Genomic DNA, 19,564 nt, shown 5'->3' on the forward strand with positions numbered 1-19,564 from the left:
CTCACAAGATTCCTGTAAGGTAGGTAAGTTTTACACATGGGGAACTGAGGCACACAGGCCAGATCCTCAAAGGTATTTAGCTGCAGCATTGAGACTAAGCCACTGTAGTGTAGACATTTAATACAGCACTGGAAAGCGGTTTCCCCTATCACTGTAGAGTTCTGTGTGGCTCAAAAGCTTGTCTCTCTCACCAGTAGAAGTTGGTCCAATAAAAGATATTACCTCACCCACCTTGTCTCTCTAAGCATTAGCATGATGACAGAGTTTATTTGGAGGCTGCCCTCAGGTGAAGACATCCTCCAATTTACAGTAGAGGTGGTGGAAGGATTTTGTGTGGGAAGGACTTGGAAGGGCTGGCAGTCCTCTAGGAAAGTAGAGTTGCGTAGCTCCTCTTGTGATACAACCAGAAGGAAATTTATTACCAAGGTACAAGTCAAGCAAATAAACTTGCCTTAAGGGAAATTGGTTCATCTGTGTTCAGCCACACCGGAGGACTTCTATATGGACTGAGGGTCTCCATTTATGCTATTGTGTGTAGTTTGTTTTTAGACAAGTAAATGGTTAGTTGGGAGTTACGTTTCATGATTTTTCCTGCATATAACAAGTATTTCCTACTGTAATCAATCCGGTTGAAAATTTTCACAGAAAAAAATTCCTCTGATCAAAAAAGGATGTGATTTTTGTCAGAATTTTTAATTTTTTTTTCCAATCGGGAGAACTGCAAGGAAGAATGTCATTTTGAGATGTTGAATCATTTTGTTTCAATCAATAGTGTTGAATTTTTCCATTTAAGTGCTTCAGATGTGAAACTTTTCAAGATTTTTCATTTCATGAAGAGTTTTGATATTTTGCCATTTTGTTCATATCTGGAATGTAATGTAATGTTGGAATGTCAAAATTTCCTATGAAAGAAAAATGCCATGTTTTGAACAATAAATATTCCACCTCCTATTCGGTATACATGTTTGTACGGCCCCTAGCACAGCATGGTCCTGATCCATGACTAGGTGCTATGGTGCTATGATAATACAAATAATAAGTAAGAATAACAATTGTGTTTAGTTAGGTTTACTGCTACTCAAAATGAGAGCTATCTCCTATTCCCTTGCTCCTTGTGTCTGATTATATTATATAGGAGAATATAACTGGGAGGTATGGCCTAATAGTGATTCAGCCTCTGTCAAAACCTACTCTCATAAAACTAATTCAGAAGGGTAAGGAAGACAACTCCTTGTCCTGAGTAATTATACAGACTAATTTAGAGGTTTGGTGGCAGTATAAATGATTTTAAATGCCCCACTAGAGAAATTCTCAAAACCTTCTTATGGTCAATGGGCAGTTTCAGTTAAAAGGAGCCAGACGTGACACACCCTCTGCACACAGCATGCATGAGATACCCACGTTTCCCCTTATGTTTACCCCTCATGCAACTTCCTCAGCCACCCATTCCATGTACTAATCCTCATCTTTCCCTGTGCACCTCTCCTCCCCGTCCCTGGACTCCCTAAATTATTCCCCTGCACATCGCCCCCAAATTAGATAATCTCCCCAAGTTACCTTCAACTCCCTCCAAGTGGCCTCCACAAACTCACCCCTCATACTACCTCTAACCTCCCCAAATTATGCACACACCATTCATAAAGTATCCCAACCTCACTACCGCCAAGTACGCTTATTAGTCTCCGACCTCCAAATTCCTCCAGCACCCAGCCTTCCAAACTACCCCAGCTCCAACCCCAAATTACCCCACCCTCCGCTCCGCAACCCTGACTGCTCCCCAAACCGCCCCTCCTCCGCTCCCCAACCCTGACTGCTCCCCAAACCGCCCCTCCTCCGCTCCCCAACCCTGACTGCTCCCCAAACCGCCCCTCCTCCGCTCCCCAACCCTGACTGCTCCCCAAACCGCCTCTCCTCCGCTCCCCAACCCTGACTGCTCCCCAAACCGCCTCTCCTCCGCTCCTCAACCCTGACTGCTCCCCAAACCGCCTCTCCTCCGCTCCCCAACCCTGACTGCTCCCCAAACCGCCTCTCCTCCGCTCCCCAACCCTGACTGCTCCCCAAACCGCCCCTCCTCCGCTCCTCAACCCTGACTGCTCCCCAAACCGCCCCTGCTCCGCTCCCCAACCCTGACTGCTCCCCAAACCGCCCCTCCTCCGCTCCGCAACCCTGACTGCTCCCCAAACCGCCCCTCCTCCGCTCCCCAACCCTGACTGCTCCCCAAACCGCCCCTCCTCCGCTCCCCAACCCTGACTGCTCCCCAAACCGCCCCTGCTCCGCTCCGCAACCCTGACTGCTCCCCAAACCGCCCCTCCTCCGCTCCTCAACCCTGACTGCTCCCCAAACCGCCTCTCCTCCGCTCCCCAACCCTGACCGCTCCCCAAACCGCCCCTCCTCCGCTCCCCAACCCTGACCGCTCCCCAAACCGCCCCTCCTCCGCTCCCCAACCCTGACCGCTCCCCAAACCGCCCCTCCTCCGCTCCTCAACCCTGACCGCTCCCCAAACCGCCCCTCCTCCGCTCCCCAACCCTGACCGCTCCCCAAACCGCCCCTCCTCCGCTCCCCAACCCTGACCGCTCCCCAAACCGCCCCTCCTCCGCTCCCCAACCCTGACCGCTCCCCAAACCGCCCCCCTCCGCTCCGCAACCCTGACCGCTCCCCAAACCGCCCCTCCTCCGCTCCTCAACCCTGACTGCTCCCCAAACCGCCCCTGCTCCGCTCCCCAACCCTGACCGCTCCCCAAACCGCCCCTCCTCCGCTCCCCAACCCTGACCGCTCCCCAAACCGCCCCTGCTCCGCTCCCCAACCCTGACCGCTCCCCAAACCGCCTCTCCTCCGCTCCCCAACCCTGACCGCTCCCCAAACCGCCTCTCCTCCGCTCCCCAACCCTGACCGCTCCCCAAACCGCCCCTCCTCCGCTCCTCAACCCTGACCGCTCCCCAAACCGCCCCTGCTCCGCTCCCCAACCCTGACCGCTCCCCAAACCGCCCCTCCTCCGCTCCCCAACCCTGACCGCTCCCCAAACCGCCCCTGCTCCGCTCCCCAACCCTGACCGCTCCCCAAACCGCCCCTCCTCCGCTCCTCAACCCTGACCGCTCCCCAAACCGCCCCTCCTCCGCTCCCCAACCCTGACCGCTCCCCAAACCGCCCCTGCTCCGCTCCTCAACCCTGACCGCTCCCCAAACCGCCCCTCCTCCGCTCCCCAACCCTGACCGCTCCCCAAACCGCCCCTGCTCCGCTCCCCAACCCTGACTGCTCCCCAAACCGCCCCTCCTCCGCTCCTCAACCCTGACCGCTCCCCAAACCGCCCCTCCTCCGCTCCTCAACCCTGACCGCTCCCCAAACCGCCCCTCCTCCGCTCCTCAACCCTGACCGCTCCCCAAACCGCCCCTGCTCCGCTCCCCAACCCTGACCGCTCCCCAAACCGCCCCTCCTCCGCTCCCCAACCCTGACTGCTCCCCAAACCGCCCCTGCTCCGCTCCCCAACCCTGACTGCTCCCCAAACCGCCCCTCCTCCGCTCCTCAACCCTGACTGCTCCCCAAACCGCCCCTGCTCCGCTCCGCAACCCTGACCGCTCCCCAAACCGCCTCTCCTCCGCTCCCCAACCCTGACCGCTCCCCAAACCGCCCCTCCTCCGCTCCTCAACCCTGACCGCTCCCCAAACCGCCCCTGCTCCGCTCCCCAACCCTGACCGCTCCCCAAACCGCCCCTCCTCCGCTCCCCAACCCTGACCGCTCCCCAAACCGCCCCTGCTCCGCTCCCCAACCCTGACTGCTCCCCAAACCGCCCCTCCTCCGCTCCTCAACCCTGACTGCTCCCCAAACCGCCCCTCCTCCGCTCCCCAACCCTGACCGCTCCCCAAACCGCCCCTGCTCCGCTCCTCAACCCTGACCGCTCCCCAAACCGCCCCTCCTCCGCTCCCCAACCCTGACTGCTCCCCAAACCGCCCCTGCTCCGCTCCCCAACCCTGACCGCTCCCCAAACCGCCCCTGCTCCGCTCCCCAACCCTGACTGCTCCCCAAACCGCCCCTCCTCCGCTCCCCAACCCTGACCGCTCCCCAAACCGCCCCTGCTCCGCTCCTCAACCCTGACCGCTCCCCAAACCGCCCCTCCTCCGCTCCCCAACCCTGACTGCTCCCCAAACCGCCCCTGCTCCGCTCCCCAACCCTGACTGCTCCCCAAACCGCCCCTGCTCCGCTCCCCAACCCTGACCGCTCCCCAAACCGCCCCTGCTCCGCTCCCCAACCCTGACTGCTCCCCAAACCGCCCCTCCTCCGCTCCCCAACCCTGACTGCTCCCCAACCCGCCCCTCCTCCGCTCCCCAACCCTGACTGCTCCCCAAACCGCCCCTCCTCCGCTCCCCAACCCTGACCGCTCCCCAAACCGCCCCTGCTCCGCTCCTCAACCCTGACCGCTCCCCAAACCGCCCCTGCTCCGCTCCTCAACCCTGACCGCTCCCCAAACCGCCTCTCCTCCGCTCCCCAACCCTGACCGCTCCCCAAACCGCCCCTGCTCCGCTCCCCAACCCTGACTGCTCCCCAAACCACCCCCCTCCGCTCCTCAACCCTGACTGCTCCCCAAACCGCCCCACCTCCGCTCCGCAACCCTGACTGCTCCCCAAACCGCCCCTCCTCCGCTCCCCAACCCTGACTGCTCCCCAAACCGCCCCTGCTCCGCTCCCCAACCCTGACTGCTCCCCAAACCGCCCCTGCTCCGCTCCCCAACCCTGACTGCTCCCCAAACCGCCTCTCCTCCGCTCCCCAACCCTGACCGCTCCCCAACCCGCCCCTCCTCCGCTCCGCAACCCTGACCGCTCCCCAAACCGCCCCTCCTCCGCTCCCCAACCCTGACTGCTCCCCAAACCGCCCCTGCTCCGCTCCGCAACCCTGACTGCTCCCCAAACCGCCCCTCCTCCGCTCCTCAACCCTGACCGCTCCCCAAACCGCCCCTCCTCCGCTCCTCAACCCTGACCGCTCCCCAAACCGCCCCTGCTCCGCTCCCCAACCCTGACTGCTCCCCAAACCGCCTCTCCTCCGCTCCCCAACCCTGACCGCTCCCCAAACCGCCCCTCCTCCGCTCCTCAACCCTGACTGCTCCCCAAACCGCCCCTCCTCCGCTCCTCAACCCTGACTGCTCCCCAAACCGCCCCTGCTCCGCTCCGCAACCCTGACTGCTCCCCAAACCGCCTCTCCTCCGCTCCCCAACCCTGACCGCTCCCCAAACCGCCCCTCCTCCGCTCCTCAACCCTGACCGCTCCCCAAACCGCCCCTCCTCCGCTCCTCAACCCTGACTGCTCCCCAAACCACCCCCCTCCGCTCCCCAACCCTGACTGCTCCCCAAACCGCCCCTCCTCCGCTCCCCAACCCTGACTGCTCCCCAAACCGCCCCTGCTCCGCTCCCCAACCCTGACCGCTCCCCAAACCGCCCCTCCTCCGCTCCCCAACCCTGACCGCTCCCCAAACCGCCCCTGCTCCGCTCCCCAACCCTGACCGCTCCCCAAACCGCCCCTCCTCCGCTCCTCAACCCTGACTGCTCCCCAACCCGCCCCTCCTCCGCTCCTCAACCCTGACCGCTCCCCAAACCGCCTCTCCTCCGCTCCCCAACCCTGACCGCTCCCCAAACCGCCCCTCCTCCGCTCCCCAACCCTGACCGCTCCCCAAACCGCCCCTGCTCCGCTCCCCAACCCTGACCGCTCCCCAAACCGCCCCTCCTCCGCTCCCCAACCCTGACTGCTCCCCAAACCGCCCCTGCTCCGCTCCGCAACCCTGACCGCTCCCCAAACCGCCCCTCCTCCGCTCCCCAACCCTGACTGCTCCCCAAACCGCCTCTCCTCCGCTCCCCAACCCTGACTGCTCCCCAAACCGCCCCTCCTCCGCTCCCCAACCCTGACTGCTCCCCAAACCACCCCTCCTCCGCTCCTCAACCCTGACTGCTCCCCAAACCACCCCTCCTCCGCTCCCCAACCCTGACTGCTCCCCAAACCGCCTCTCCTCCGCTCCTCAACCCTGACTGCTCCCCAAACCGCCCCTGCTCCGCTCCTCAACCCTGACTGCTCCCCAAACCGCCCCTCCTCCGCTCCTCAACCCTGACCGCTCCCCAAACCGCCTCTCCTCCGCTCCCCAACCCTGACCGCTCCCCAAACCGCCCCTGCTCCGCTCCTCAACCCTGACTGCTCCCCAAACCACCCCCCTCCGCTCCTCAACCCTGACTGCTCCCCAACCCGCCCCTACTCACAGCACCAATCCCCCAAGTTACTATCCCATCACATCCCCGCCCCCTCACGCTGCCCCCCCCGGACTACGAGTCCCGGCATGCCCCGCGCGCCCCTCCCCAGGCCCGCAGCCTGCCGGGCTTCCGGGCACGCGCCGAGCGCGCTGCGAGCCGGGGGCTGCCGCGGGGCAGAGCGGAGCCGGGGCGGGACCCAGCCAGGTGAGGCGATGCCGCCCCGCGCCCCTCCTGGCTGGGGGTGGCCGGGAGCCCCCGGGACCTTCGCCCCCCTCCTTCTGCCCCTCCCCCTCGACCCTTCCTCACCCCCATACCCCCTCCCTCTGCCCCCCGAGATCCTCCCCCTCCTTCTGCCCCGTCCCCCTCCCTTTGCCCCCCGAGATCCTCCCCCTCCTTCTGCCCCCCGAGACCCTTCCTCATCCCCATCCCCCTCCCTCTGCCCCCCTCGACCCTTCCTCACCTCCATACCCCCTCCCTCTGCCCCCCCGAGATCCTCCCCCTCCTTCTGCCCCCCGAGACCCTTCCTCATCCCCATCCCCCTCCCTCTGCCCCCCGAGATCCTCCCCCTCCTTCTGCCCCGTCCCCCTCCCTTTGCCCCCCGAGATCCTCCCCCTCCTTCTGCCCCGTCCCCCTCCCTCTGCCCCCCTCGACCCTTCCTCACCCCCCATGCCCCTCCCTCTGCCCCCCGAGATCCTTCCCCTCCTTCTGCCCCGTCCCCCTCCCTCTTCCCCCCTCGACCCTTCCTCACCCCCATCCCCCTCCCTCTGCCCCCCCGAGATCCTCCCCCTCCTTCTGCCCAGTCCCCCTCCCTTTGCCCCCCGAGATCCTCCCCCTCCTTCTGCCCCATCCCCCTCCCTCTGCCCCCCTCGACCCTTCCTCACCCCCCATACCCCTCCCTCTGCCCCCGATATCCTCCCCCTCCTTCTGCCCCGTCCCCCTCCCTCTTCCCCCCTCGACCCTTCCTCACCCCCATACCCCTCCCTCTGCCCCCGATATTCTGCCCCTCCTTCTGCCCCCCTCGACCCTTCCTCACCCCCATACCCCTCACTCTGCCCCCCCCGAGATCCTCCCCCTCCTTCTGCCCCCCGAGACCCTTCCTCACCCCCATACCCCTTCCTCCCCCTTCTTCTGCCCTATCCCCCCTCCCTCTGCCCCCGAGATCTTTCCCCTCCTTCTGCCCTATCTTCCCTCCCTCTGCCCCCCTTGACCCTTCCTCACCCCCTAGACCCCCTCCTTCTGCCCCCCGAGACCTTCCCCATCCCCCCAGGACCCTTCCCCCCATCTCCCCTCCCTCTGTCCCCCCCGAGGCTCTTCCCATCACCCCTACCCCCTCCCTCTACCCCCTCGAGACCCTTCCTTACACCCCATACCCCACTCCTGCCCCCCCCGAGACCTTCCCCATCCTACAGCCCGCCCCCTCTGGTTCCCCCCAAGACCCTCCACATCTCCCCTGCGTCCCTTCCCCCTATCTCCCCTCCTTTTGCCAGCCCAAGACCCTTCCTCACCTCCCATACCCCACTCCCTCTGCCCCCCCCAGACCATTCCCCAACCTATGGCCTGGCCCCTCTGCCCCCCTGACACCCTCCTAATCCACCGCCGCTCCCCCTGGGACCTTTCCCCATCCTATGGCCTGGCCTCACCCCTCTGCTCCCCCCCCCAACCCTTCCCCTTGCCCCCACCTGGGGCTAGCTCCACACACCCTCTGGACCCTTTCCCAACCCACAGCCTGGGGATGGCTCCCACTCCCTCAGCCCCGAGACCCTTCCCCATCCTATGGCCTGGTTCCTCAGCCTACTGCCCCCCCTTCCCCATTTTATGACCAACCCCTGTCCTTCAGCCTCTTTTTGCCTGGGGCTGCCCCCCTTGACCTCTGTTTACCCCCTTTTGTCTGGGGCTGGCTCTCCTCTGTCCCCTTTTGCCTCTCTTCCCCACCCCAAGCATCCCAGCTGCTCCCCCACTCTCTGCTGTGATTCTCCCACCTTGCTTGTTTCATATGCAGACACCTTTACTGTCTTCCCCACTTCACCCCCCTGCCCTTGTCCTCCCTAGCTGTCTTTTATCTCCAGGGCTTTCTTTACTTAATGCATAATATCTAACTCCATATCAAGACAGAATCCAGGGACCAAAGCCCCTCTCATGTTGCCCTAACCCGCTGCTTTTCACTGCACTGCATGTGGAGATGGGTTATCCCCTGGCTGTTGTGGCAAGCTGGATGTTCGTGGCTTTTGAGGGATGGCATATACTGCTTCTCTAAACCAGTGAGCTTCAGCCTTCCCTCTCTAACATGCTAACCTCTTTTATAGTAAACAACACCATGGAACAAGGGAGTGGAGGGAGAGAATTTGTGGTGTTGCCAAAGTTTTGGGCGGTTGTGCTTCGCTTTCCAAGTTCCTCAGTCCCAGGATGGGAGAGAACCTCATTGGGTTGTTTAGAGTCCGTATGGAAAAAATCAGACACTTGTGCCTAAACTCTAAATTAGTATTTCAGCACTTAACTAAGTAGCCCGTTTTTCAATCAGTTGGGAGCTGCTTGGTGCTTCTTGAAAACCAGGCCACCGAAGTGCCTGTGAATATAGGTTCAAGACCCCCAACATTATGCACCCCATTTAAAAAGAAAAATCTTGGTCAAGGCTTTTATTGCTAAGCTTCCTTGTTTGTTTGAAACACTTAGGTCTTGACTAGACACACAAGTTGTACAGTTTTAACTACCCTGGTATGACCCCATTGGTTATAGTGTCCTCATAGAATTGCAGAACTGGAAGAGACCTCAAGGGGTTATCTAGTCTAGTCTTCTGCATTCATGCAAGAGCCTTCTCTGCAAGATTCAGAGGGTAGCCATGTTAGTCTGCAAGATTGTATGTGCAACTTTGCTGGTTGGAACCGCGTTTTGGTATCTCTTTGCTTGATCTGCTCTCTCTTGTTTCAGCTCTCATTTGAAATGCACAGTTTCCTCACTTCCAACTAAATTTCCCTTTCCCGTTATTGTTTATCTATGTAACTGAATTATTTAACACTAGTGCCTTGTATTGTATTTGTCCAAGTGGAGGAGGGTGAGGTCTTGACGTGCCTATATGTAGACTTGCCATGTTAGTTGAAAAAGTATTAATGAGCTTACATTGGTATGAAGTATTCTAGTAGTGCCCAGAAAGGGACAGGGGCACTCATGATCAGTCTCTACATTAACAGCAAGGAGTCCGGTGACACCTTAAAGACTAACAGATTTATTTGGGCATAAGCTTTATTGTGTAAAAAACCTCACTTCCCAGTCCCCACACTGAAGGTCTTAAAAATGTTCCCTTTCTCAAACTTTATCTTTTTAGTGTAAATGTTTATTTTGAATGGTATGAAAGCAGCTGTGCAAATATTTAGAGAAATGTGGAGATACAGCCATTTAAAAAACAAACAAACCCTCCAACAAAATATAGAGGAGGAAGTGATTCTTAATTCTCTTCTAGAAAGTGAACAGAAACCTCCTAAAATAGACAGCTCATGGATTTTGAATGTTGAATTCACCTTTTAAAAATATAAACATCAGAGACTTAATCACTGGTAGATCTTTATATACTCTAGTTTGTTTGGAGTGGGTGGTGAAGGGCAAAGCTTCCTGGGGCCCTGTCTTGATGAACAGAAAGGGGGATGGGTATTTCTCAGTCTTGTTAACTGAGTTTAGTTAGCTCAATGTGGCAGGTGATAGCCTACATTTTGGGGCTTGTCTGCATGGGAAAGTTTCATTGGTTACACTGTTACAGCTAAACTGATATAACACCTCCTTATCCCTCAATATACTATAGTATAAGAGAGGTGTGGTTTTTTTTTTTTGGTTTATCTCAACCCCCTTCCAAAGCAGGAATTGAAACTGATAAAAAGTACTCTTATACCAGGGTGCTGGCTGGTGACTCTTGCCCACATGCTCAGGGTTTAGCTGATCGTCATATTTGGGGTCGGGAAGGAATTTTCCTCCAGGGCGGATTGGCAGGTGCCCTGGAGGTTTTTCGCCTTCCCCTGCAGCATGGGGCACGGGTCGCTTGCTGGTGGTTTCCCTGCAGCTTGAGGTCTTCAAACCATTTTTGAGGATTTCAATAACTCGGTCCTGGGATAGGGGTTGTTATAAAATTGGATGGGTGGGGTTCTGTGGCCTGCCTTGTGCAGGAGGTCAGACTAGATGATCAGATTGGTCCCTTCTGACCTATGAGTCTATGAGTCTAATAAGTGTGTCTACATGGCACAGTTATACTAATATCACTAAACTGGTTGAAATGCACACCTTGGGTTATACCTAAAAAACTTTCCTGTGTAGAGAAGACCTTAGCAGGGCTTCCTTAACATATTCAAAGTTGCTTAAGCTGCCCCCTCTCAGGCTGAAATGTTTGTCTAACACAGCTTCTAACTTGCTAGAAAAGCCTTGTTAAAATGCAAGCTATCACGGTGAGCTAATATGATGAAAAAGAATGCACGTTTTCCCTATCAAGACATACCCGATTTATTTGCTGTGAGCCCTGGAGCAGACTTGAGTCTTTCTTGAGAGGGAGAGGGAAGGGAGGCTAACATCAGTGGGAATGTAGATCTGGGTGGAGGGACTGACACAGAGGGGGAAAATGTGATTGCATCCTTGTTTCCCTGCTGCTGGATCAGTAATCTGTGATTACACAGCCCTCCACTTCATTCAATCATTCAATCACTGGTTAATTTGATCTTCAGTTTATTTTGATGATAATCTCAGGAGCCAAATAATTTGTATTGAAACAAGCCACTTGTATTTTGATCAATCTTGATTACTTTAGACACATTTAGGCATTTATATATATATATAAAATTAAAAAAATAGGACATATTGAAGTTGCTTCAGGCATTTGTCAGTGATTATTATTCACTAGCTATAACAGCTCATTCAATAAGCATAAAAGTGCTCAAGGAAAACCCATGTGGTGATGAAAGTTGTTCAGATATTACAGTTCATTGTTATTGACATAAGTGCTGCCATGTGCTGAGCGAGCTGTTGCCCACCCCCGTGGGCACATGGATAATGTATTCAAGCATCTATTTCAAGCAAAATGATAGGTAGGGACTGGTTCACAATGAGAGGAAGGTCCTGTGAATTAGGAAACTGAATATGGCTCATGGAGATTAAGGGCTTCATCCTGTGAGGTGCTGAGTGCTTGCTCATCCCACTGAAGTCTGTGTAGTACAGGGTGCTTAGTTAGAGGTGCTCAGCATTTGATAGGATCGGGGCCCTAATTTCTCTTTGTGGTGAGAGAGGTTCTGACAGTTCTGTACCTCGTGTGTTTTTTGTGGCTTTGAGAAGGTTCTTTTGTGGGTGAGTTTTAGAGCGCTTGGAAAACGGAATGCTGTAGGGCTGCAGCAGCTCAGTGCTTGGCTTTGTGTAAAGAAAAAGGCTTTTTCAGATGTCTATTATTATCAGTTAATTAGTAGTTCTTGCTGATTTGACAGTGTTCTGTGATGAGAACTAGTTCCAGTTCTTTTCTGCACGCTGGGGGAATCGCACATTCGTCAGTCAGTGAATAGGCAGACCAGCAGTCGCACCTTTGTGATTGGTTCTAATGCAGGTGTTTCGTAACTCTTTTCAGATAGTACCCTTTAAAGCAGCTACTCACAAACTTGCTGTCTGAATCCTTTGTGCTGCCCTCTCAAGAGGCTTCTCGGGCTTCAGCACAGTAAAAAAATATGTAGCTGTACAAGCATTTGGGATTTCCATAATGCCTTCAATTGGATGATCTCAGAGTGCTTTAAAAACATGCATAAATTGCTCCATGACTATGGGGCATGGAAATATTCCCATAAAAAGCGGAGGTAGAGATTAGACAGCTGATGGGGAACTGGGAAAGAGAGAACCCAGATTTTCTGACTGTCCTGTGCATTAAGCCGCTGTGCTATCTTGTCTGACTTTTTGGTTCCTGTTTTCTGAGGATTAATTTACAAGCGACTGAGTAAATAGTCGAAGGAATGCTTGAGACCAGGATGGGGAAGCAAGCTTCTAAGCCAAGTGATATGGCCGGTATGACCTATTGTTACTGCAGCCCCATCCAAACCAGGAGCTGCTATTCTACTGGGTCTGTGTCATGGATACTTACCCAGCTTTAAAGAAACCAGCAAAGAACTAATCAGCGAAGTTTGCAACAAGGAAAGTTTAAGTTAGATATTAGGAAAATCTTTCAAACTCTAAGGACAGATGAGCACTGGAACACGTTACCTAGAGAGGTTGTGGAATCCTGGTCATTGCTGGTTCTAAAGAACAGGTCAGACAAACACCTGTCAGGGATGGTTTAGGTATCTTCAGTCCTGCCTTTGTGAATGGGGATGGACTAGATGACCCCTTGAGGTCTTTTCCAGCCCTACACTTTTGATTATTTTTCAAGATACTTTTAAATTGAAAGATACTGTTCTGCACACAGACTTTCTGTTGACTTTACTTTGACCCGATTGGGACTAGGATACCAAGGTGATCGGCACCTTTTGTACCCAGTTAAACCTTTGTTGACACAATAAGGCTCATTTGAATCTATTTACAGATGACTTCAAGCCCTTTCCAAACCACATTAGAGAAACTAATTGTCCCCTGATGTTATCAGTTTAAGGAACATGCTTCATCTCTTAGCTGAATGGTATATTTATGTGAAATGATAGAAAACGTCAGTGGCAAAGATGTGAAGGGGATGACAGTAGTGAAAACAATTCCTTTTTTGCAAACAGGAACCCAATGTATTTGCTGTTTTTTTGAAAACCACTTCGCTTTCTACCATAATGTGGGGGAGAAAGGGCTGGGTAAATAGTTTGCTAACTTCACTCTTTTGTATTTGTGCCTTTGATATGCTGATTATGAAACACAGTTAAGAATTGTTTACCGATCAGCCTCATTGGCTTTCAGTGAGACCAAGTGCTTGTGTACGCTTAGGGCTTGTCTACACTGGTAACATGAAAGCGCTGCCGCTTGCTGCACCAGCACTGGTGCACTGTCTATATTGGCACGTTAGAGTGCTGAAACTTGCTGCACTCGGGGGTGTTTTTTCACTCCCCTGAACGAGAAAGTTGCAGCGCTGTAAAGTGCCAGTATAGACAAGCCCTAAGAGCGCTGCGGTAGTGCAGCTGCACTGCAGTACAGCTTAGTGAAGCCACTACCTATGCTGAGAGGGGAGCTTCTGCCATCAGCATAGGTGCTCCACCTCTCCGAGAGATGGTAGCTATTTGAGGGATAGCTCAGTGGTTTGAGCATTGGCCTGCTAAACCCAGGGTTGTGAGTTCAATCCCTGAGGGGGCCATTTGGGGATTGGCCCTGCTTTGAGCAGGGGGTTGGACTAGATGATCTCCTGAGGTCCCTTCCAACACTAATAATCTATGATACTCTATGTTGACAGGAGAGGCCCTCCCGTTGACAGCACTGCCTATGCTGGGAGTTATAGCACGTCACTCTCTTCCACACCCCTGAGCAACGTAGTTATACTGACATAAGTTGGTAGTGTAGACCAAGCCTTAGGCTCTTAAGTGCCTAATTCACTTTTGTAATGGGACCCAGGCTCCTAATCCATTTTTACCTTTCGTGTCTGATTCTCCTCTCCCTTTTGCTGATATAAATCAGGAACAACTCCATGAAAGTCAGAGCAGGTCTGCAGTAGGAAGCTTTGCTAGTACAGTATAGCAACATGTTAGAAGTGTGATAATTGAAAACAAAAACCAAAGAATTGTATCAGCAAAAGCCCTAGTGTAGACTCAGTTATGCTGACATCAAAGTGCTTTTGCTGGAATAGTTTATTTTACTCTCCAAACCAGTGTAAGCTGTACTGGCAAAGCTGCAGTTAGTGTTTTGCTGGTATAAGCTGTGTTACACTGAGGGTTGGCTGGTATAGTTATAGGGAAGAACATTTTATAGTGGCTTTGGAGTTACACCAGTAAAAAATTGGTTGGAGAAACATTATTCTTCAAGGCTCGAACTGTTCTTTGCTGTCTGGGTAGAGTGTTAAACCATTTTTTGCCTGAACTATGAACTTGTTTTTTAAAGCCGTGCTGCTAACGTGGCTACGCTGAAAGTATGGATGTGGCCACATAATCTTAGTTACTATTCACCGTTCCAGTAGGGATGTGAAAGTATGGATGGCCTTGCATTTTAGATGTACCGTCATTTCCAGCTGGGAACTATAACAGGATGCTGATTTCTGGAATACGCTTAATGGGCCAGCTGGCTTCTGCAAACAAGGTTGTTTTCTCACTATCATAGATGTTAGCACATTTCATCTCCTGTAAACTGTGTTTAATTAAGTGTTCCACAGAAAGATTCAGAAGTGAAAAAGATCCTGTTAGTCCCTTTGGTTTCACTTCCATGTAAGGGATTCTTGCACAGAGCCAAAAGAAATAATAGTTGAATGAAATAGAAACACATCTTTTTTTCTACATGAGAGGTGCCGCATTCTTCTGGGTCTCCTAAGCTTCATGTATACTGGGCTGTGAGCCAAATTAGTGTTTAAATCCTCTTTCTAACGTGGGCCTTATTCTAGTCCCATCAGTGACAGTGGTGGTAAAATCAGGCCCATTGTTTGGCCAGCCATGTTGACAGGATCACATCATTGTGACATTACCCAGGATACAATCTGGAACAGCTGTGTTGCCTTTTATGCTGCTTTGCTGTGAAAGCTACCACTCCTGGTCTGCCCACACATAACCTTCAGCCTGTAAGTCACTCCCAGCCTGTAAGTCACTGTACAAGTGCTCAGGGCAGCAATAGCAAACTCTGAGTCCCAGACTTTTCCCCCAGCAATGTGCATCTTATACTGCCCAGCCCCTCCTGGCAATACAGGCTCATATCAAGTCCATCATTTAATTAATAGAAAATGATATTCACAAATCTTGTTATTCCAAATGAAGTTTCCCAAATGCTTCAGTTCAAACAAACAGTGGATTAGATAAAACAATAAAACAAGTTTATTAACTACAGGAAGATAGATTTTAAGTGATTACAAGTAATGAGGCATAAACATCAGAATTGGTTACAAAGAAATAAAAGGTAAAATGCAAAATAATACCAAACTTAACAAACTAAGTGGATTTAAAGCAAAAGGGGGTCTCTCACCACATGTTCTAGCAGGCTTACTGTCTAGCTCTTTCAGCCAGAATCCCTCCCCAGTTCAGTGATGCTTCCTTTGTCTTTCAAGTGTTGTCTGTGCCGTGAGTACAGATGAAGGGATGGATAATCTAGGGAGTTTCCTCCCCTTATAGCAATTCTCTTCTTTGAGAATCATCTCTATCTGGGGTTCAGGTGATGGAAAGTCTATGAGACTGGAAACTTCCACTGGTTTTTTGCCAACATGCACATTTCTCCCTCTCACCCTTTTTGCTCCAGAGAATGGCTGCTTAACCAGGTGATAGTCCATTTTTGTTGACACTTGGCTGAGATGCCAGTTTGCCTTTTGTCTCTCAGGAACTGGTTTGTGCCTGCTTTTCTAAATTTGGAGCATGTCTCAGCAGTGTTATACAGTAGAGTTTTATAACTTTACATGCAATGTTGACCCACATATTTTATCAGGACAATAATGGTCAGCATATTACGAGGTTTGAAATGATACCTCACAAGGCATACTTTGTACAAAATCACTATAGTTTTGTAAAAAGGGTGAACATAGGGATACAGACTGTCACAGTCATGTTAGAAATATATCTTTAAAAGATGCTGAAACATGTTTCAAACATGGTTCTGGCATATTGTGGTCCAATGCATATTGGCCAGTGAAATGGTGAGGAAGCCAGTGTACCTGGCGTGCTTAATCATGATTCCTGAACTCTCTTGTGGGTTCATTGAGGCCTTAGATATGTAATATCAGGCTTTCTGTGTGGAATTACCCAATGAGCAATGTATGTAATGTTTTCCTTGGCAGCTGTGTTTTACAGTAGAGTTTTGAAATTAGCTGTGGCTTCAGGCCACTGGCTTTTTTATTAACTCTCTGCGCTTTGTGCTGGAGTGGCAGCAAAGGCCAGAACGCGTAATGCTAGCAGACTTACTTTGGGGGAAGTTCATACTTGCTAACTCAATCTGATTGCTCTTTATGGCCTGAGTCCAGGATTTGCAGTAAATTTATCATTAACTTTAGAAGTGCTATTCTGTTACTTTTGTCTGATATGTACTTACTTATTTTTGCTGAATATGTAGGCTAACTAGTATCAGGAGGAAATGGAAAAATTAGCTCATTCATTGGTAGTACATATCTGATATCTCAGTCCTGACGACCTCTTTTTATACTGCATTTAGTGAAGACTGACAGCTATTCTGGGGAATATTGAAGTTTCCACTTCCCTGTGAAGAATCTGTGGCTTATACAGAACATATCTGGTGGACTTCAATAATTACTAATATAGACAAAGCAGTGAATTTCATCACTGTGACATATTTAGTCGGCTTTTTAAGATACCTTGAAAAAGACCCTATGAGCGCAATCCAGTCATTGGTTGTAGAAGGCGAATCATAGAATCCTAGAAGTGGAAGGGACCTTGAGAGGTCATCTAGTCCAGTCCCCTGCACTCGTGGCAGGGCTAAGTATTATCTAGACCAGGCATAGGCAACCTATGGCACGCGTGCTGAAGGCAGCACACTAGCTGATTTTCAGTGGCACTCACACTGCCCAGGTCCTGGCCACTGGTCTGGGGGGCTCTGCATTTTAATTTAATTTTAAATGAAGCTTCTTAAACATTTTAAAAAACCTTGTTTACTTTACATACAACAATAGTTTAGTTAAATATTATAGACTTATAGAAAGAGACCTTCTAAAAACGTTAAAATGTCTTACCAGAATGCAAAACCTTAGAGTGAATAAATGAAGACTCGGCACAGCACTTCTGAAAGGTTGCCGACCCCTGGCCTAGACCATGCCTGACAGGTGTTTGTCCAACCTGCTCTTAAAAATCTCCAATGATGGAGATTCCACAACACCTCTAGGCAATTTGTTCCAGTGCTTAATCATCCTGACAGTTAGGAAGTTTTTCCTAAAGTCCACCCTAAACCTCCCTTGCTGCAATTTAAGCCCATTGCTTCTTGTCCTATCTCAGAGGTTAAGAAAAACAATTTTTCTTCCTCCTCCTTGGGAACAACCTTTTACATACTCGAAAACTGTTATCATGTCCCCTCTCAGTCTTCTCTTTTCCAGACTGAACAAACCCAATTTTTTTCAATCTTCCCTCATAGGTCATGTTTTCTAGACCTTTAATCATTTTTGTCGCTCTTCACTGGACTCTCTCCAATTTGTCCATGTTCTTCCTGAAGTGTGGCGCCCGCAAGTGGAGTTGAGGCCTAATCAGCGTGGAGTGGAGCAGAATTACTTCTCGTGTCTCCTGCTAATACATCCCAGAATGATGTTTGCTTTTTTTGCAACGGTGTTACACTGTTGACTCATATTTAGCTCCTGGTCCGCTAGGACCCGCAGATCCCTTTCTGCAGTGCTCCTTCCTGGGCAGTCATTTTCCATTTTGTATGTGTGCAACTGATTGTTCCTTCCTAAATGGAGCACTTTGCATTTGTTCTTATTGAATTTCATCCTATTTACTTCAGACTATTTCTCCAGTTTGTCCAGATCATTTTTAATTATAATCCTATTCTCCAAAGCACTTGCAACCCCTCCCAGCTTGGTATCGTCTGCAAATTTTATCAGTGCACTCTCTTTGCCATTATCTAAATCATTGATGAAGATATTGAACAGAACTGGATGCAGAACTGATCTCTGTGGGACCACACTCATTATACCCTTCCAGCATGACTGTGAACCACTGATGATTACTCTGTGGGAACAGTTTTCCAACCAGGTTTGCACCCACCTTATAGTAGCTCCATCTAGATTGCATTTCCCTAGTTTGTTTATGAGAAAGTCGTGCAAGACAGTGTCAAAAGCTTTACTAAAGTCAAGATATACCACGTCTACCGCTTCCCCTCTATCCACGAGGCTTGTTACCTGTGACAAAGTGGGAATGTTCTTGATGTGTTCTTTGAATGCTGAGTGGGGAGTACTAACCTGGGATTGTGGCACGGGAGTTTTGTTGGGACTGCCTGCATTGGGGAAGGGAGGATACCTGAGCATGTAACCTGAGAACCCAGGAGGGGGTTGGAGGCCAGGTAACACCTCTGCCCAGCGAAACTGGACAAAGGGGACACAGGCTGGGGGAGGAGCCGGAAAAAAGGCCAGGAAGGAGAGGGCTGAAGGGAGTTTTCAGGTTTGGAGCTGGCTGGCAAATAAAGAGAGATGCCCCGACCAACAGGGCTGTGGCCTCCCTGGGGCCCCCAGATAGACCTAACTAAAGGGGGTCCTGTTATCTGTACCGGCAAGACCTGTCCTGGACTGTGCTCCTGTCGTCTAAATAAATCTTCTGTTTTACTGGCTGGCTGAGAGTCGTGGTGAGTCGCAGGAAGCCGGGGGTGCAGGGCCTTGACTCCCCCACACTCCGTGACATTACCCTGTCAAAGAAAGCTATCGAGTTGGTTTGACACAATTTGTTTTTAACAAATCCATGCTGACTGTTACGTGTCACTTGTCATAAGGAAGGAAATAATCTTTGCAAACACATCACAGATTTGGAAAGTAAAGTAAAAGAACGCTGCAGGCTCCCGTAGGCCTGTGTTCTATTAACAGTTCTGATGCCGACATACCATGTGAAGCGAGGCAAGTCGCTTTGCTCCATGCATTTATTTCTTGTCTTGTCCTGTCTTAAGAGAGTAGCTGCCTGTATATATTTGGGCCCCATCATCTGGGTGCTGTGCAGTCTCAGTTGGAGCCTTTACACTGGAATAGAAAATAAAACTGTGTATGTATCATGGGCTTTTACAATGTCAGTGGTTAACATTCTAAGTCTTAAATCCCTGTGAAACTTGAAATAACCGTGTATTTAGTTCTAAAATATTTCCTAGTATTCTCCAGTTTAAATATTTGGTCAGGTTTCATTCTTGGTTTTTCTACTTCCCTTGGATCATCCTTTCTGTGTCATAATACATATCTTCGTTTAATAGTTTCAGTCTCTGCCTTTGGGAGGCTTTCTGTATGAGACATACCATGATGGGAACGTGTTTACCATTAGGTTTTCATTAATTATAGCGACATTCTTGCAAAGTGAAACTTTTATTGCACAATCTTAACATCTCCGTGTGAAAAGAGAAGAAACCCACAGAGAAATTGCATCTCTTTCCCCGCCCCTCAAATTGAAACATTTAAGATGAACATAGGTAGAGAGAACAAAGATTCTAGTATAAACATTGGCTATGTTAACATTTCTAACTAGTAAATGAATTGTGGATGATCTTCTTTGAAGGATTTATTCTGTTTTGAGAGCTGTAGTCTCTGGAAAAATTAAACCTTTTTTTAAA

General features: G+C 51.2%; 1 protein-coding gene across 3 annotated transcripts in view; it reads left to right on the forward strand.

The window, feature by feature from the left end:
• Window positions 1-6,353: 6,353 nt before the first annotated feature.
• The window catches only part of PHACTR4 (phosphatase and actin regulator 4), a 96,657-nt gene continuing 83,446 nt past the window's right edge, over window positions 6,354-19,564 (forward strand). Inside the window, exon 1 of one of the 3 annotated variants that reach the window (XM_050932016.1) lies at window positions 6,354-6,427. The gene's annotated coding sequence lies outside the window, so the exon portion shown is untranslated. The remainder of the gene's footprint in view (window positions 6,428-19,564) is intronic. The other 2 variants (XM_050932015.1, XM_050932017.1) reach the window with 2 other exon arrangements.

Source organism: Gopherus flavomarginatus, chromosome 22 (assembly GCF_025201925.1).
Source record: "Gopherus flavomarginatus isolate rGopFla2 chromosome 22, rGopFla2.mat.asm, whole genome shotgun sequence".
Taxonomy (NCBI): domain Eukaryota; kingdom Metazoa; phylum Chordata; order Testudines; family Testudinidae; genus Gopherus; species Gopherus flavomarginatus.